This window comes from Sitophilus oryzae, unplaced genomic scaffold, assembly GCF_002938485.1.
Source record: "Sitophilus oryzae breed Bouriz unplaced genomic scaffold, Soryzae_2.0 scaffold_179_pilon_pilon, whole genome shotgun sequence".
In the NCBI taxonomy this organism is placed as follows: domain Eukaryota; kingdom Metazoa; phylum Arthropoda; class Insecta; order Coleoptera; family Curculionidae; genus Sitophilus; species Sitophilus oryzae.
Genome location: NW_022146501.1, coordinates 7,857,038 through 7,859,756, shown reverse-complemented (window position 1 = coordinate 7,859,756; position 2,719 = coordinate 7,857,038).

Sequence of the window (2,719 nt, the reverse complement as noted above, 5' to 3'; positions counted from 1 at the left end):
TTATTTCAAATTAGTACCCAATTTTTTATTTGATTTTTATTTTCTCCTAAAAATCCTAACTACTTTTTTGTAGCATAGCCTATACCTAATTTGAAATAAGATAGTTGAACCACGCCCAGACTTTTTGAAGCACTTTGCATATGCGAAATAGATTTTTTTGGTAAATTTATTCAAAACCACTTTCATTTGAGACAGTTTTCGGAAACGTCAAATAAAAAAGATAAGGGGGGTGTCAATGTATAAAAGAAAACCCTAGTATACTAATCCAATCGAACTTTTATTCAAGATTGTTTGTCATTTGAATAAGTTGGGTCTTTAATAATACCCGAGGGGTAAACCGCAGAGGAATTATGGTGTACACTATGAAGGAATTCTACAGGAATTCCAAGGAATTACGAGGAATTCCAAGGAATTCCATAGGAATTACTAGGAATTCCAATTATTTCCGTAAGAATTCCAAGGAATTCCTTAGAAATTTAGAGGAATTCCACAGGAATTAAGAGGAATTACAAGCAACCTTATAAAAAATTAACGAACATTAGTAAACCATGAATACTATAATAGGTAGTACTAAATTTAAAGAAAAACGTTTTGCAGGCGATTTTTTACTATCCATTTTTCTTTTTCGCTTCCAAAATTTCCCAATATCGAATATCTACAGGTTAGATATTCTTTTAATTTAATATTGTACCCTCGATTATATATCTAAAATATTTTCCAATAGTACGGCCCGAGGGGTAAACCGCAGAGGGAAAAGTGTACACCGTAATTCCTTTTACTCAAATAATTCCTCAGAATTCCTCGTAATTTCTTCGGAATTCCTTGGAATTCCTGATCTTTAAGGTCAAGGTCAATCATTCAAGGTCTTCCTTGGAATTCCTTGGTACGAACTCGGTAACTCTTTCAGTCTGAACCAGCGTTGCCACCTCGGTTTAGCAGTTCCGCTATGAATTTTCTGGTGATTTTTATAAATGTCTAATGTCTCTATAACTACTAGATCTAACAATAAAAAGTACTATTACGAGATTTGCGTTTTTTTTAGTTAAATTTTAGGACTAATAGAGGATCATGAGGTAAAAATACTGGAAATATGTCGGCACTTACTTATTAAAATTAATTTTTCTCGGGATTTTTTGAAAATGATAGGTACCTAGTTATACCCGTATCTATAGGAAAGGAAATTAATAAAACTTCAGTTGCACGTCATAATACGATCACCAGTAAATTCCATAAGATTACGCATGGTATCATTGATGAAGTGCACCTAAAGTTGTATTAATTTCCCTATAGTATATACCTAGGTATTATTCCGAGGAAATGAAAAAATCAACTTTACACTTTCTGAGTACTGAATAAAAAAATCTTATGAGGGTTTCTTTAAAATGGCGAAATCAGGGAACGTTATAAGTAGATCTCTCGGGGGTGGTTCGGCCGTACTATTGGAAAATATTTTAGATATATAATCGAGGGTACAATATTAAATTAAAAGAATATCTAACCTGCAGATATTCGATATTGGGAAATTTTGGAAGCGAAAATGAAAAACGGATAGTAAAAAATCGTCTGCAAAACGTTTTTCTTTAAATTTAGTACTACCTATTATAGTATTCATGGTTTACTAATGTTCGTTAATTTTTTATAAAGTTGCTTGTAATTCCTCTTAATTCCTGTGGAATTCCTCTAAATTTCTAAGGAATTCCTTGGAATTCATTGGAATTCTTACGGAAATAATTGGAATTCCTAGTAATTTCTATGGAATTCCTTGGAATTCCTCTAATTCCTTGGAATTCCTGTAGAATTCCTTCATAGTGTACACCATAATTCCTCTGCGGTTTACCCCTCGGTACGGCCGAACCACCCCCGAGAGATCTACTTATAACGTTCCCTGATTTCGCCATTTTAAAGAAACCCTCATAAGATTTTTTTATTCAGTACTCAGAAAGTGTAAAGTTGATTTTTTCATTTCCTCGGAATAATACCTAGGTATATACTATAGGGAAATTAATACAACTTTAGGTGCACTTCATCAATGATACCATGCGTAATCTTATGGAATTTACTGGTGATCGTATTATGACGTGCAACTGAAGTTTTATTAATTTCCTTTCCTATAGATACGAGTATAACTAGGTACCTATCATTTTCAAAAAATCCCGAGAAAAATTAATTTTAATAAGTAAGTGCCGACATATTTCCAGTATTTTTACCTCATGATCCCCTATTAGTCCTAAAATTTAACTAAAAAAACGTAAATCTCGTAATAGTACTTTTTATTGTTAGATCTAGTACTTATAGAGACATTAGACATTTATAAAAATCACCAGAAAATTCATAGCGGAACTGCGAAACCGAGGTGGCAACGCTGGTTCAGACTGAAAGAGTTACCGAGTTCGTACCAAGGAATTCCAAGGAAGACCTTGAATGATTGACCTTGACCTTGAAGACCAGGAATTCCAAGGAATTCCGAAGGAATTACGAGGAATTCTGAGGAATTATTTGAGTAAAAGGAATTACGGTGTACACTTTTCCCTCTGCGGTTTACCCCTCGATAATACCAGACAATATGTGAACAATATTTTATTATTATATTTTAAATAAGTAATAATATTGTGAGAATTAAACAATGACGATTTAGAAAATAATAGAATTTATACCTATTAAAAATATCTAAATTTTATTTTACCACCTACTATTTACTGATATTTTGTTTTATAACAGC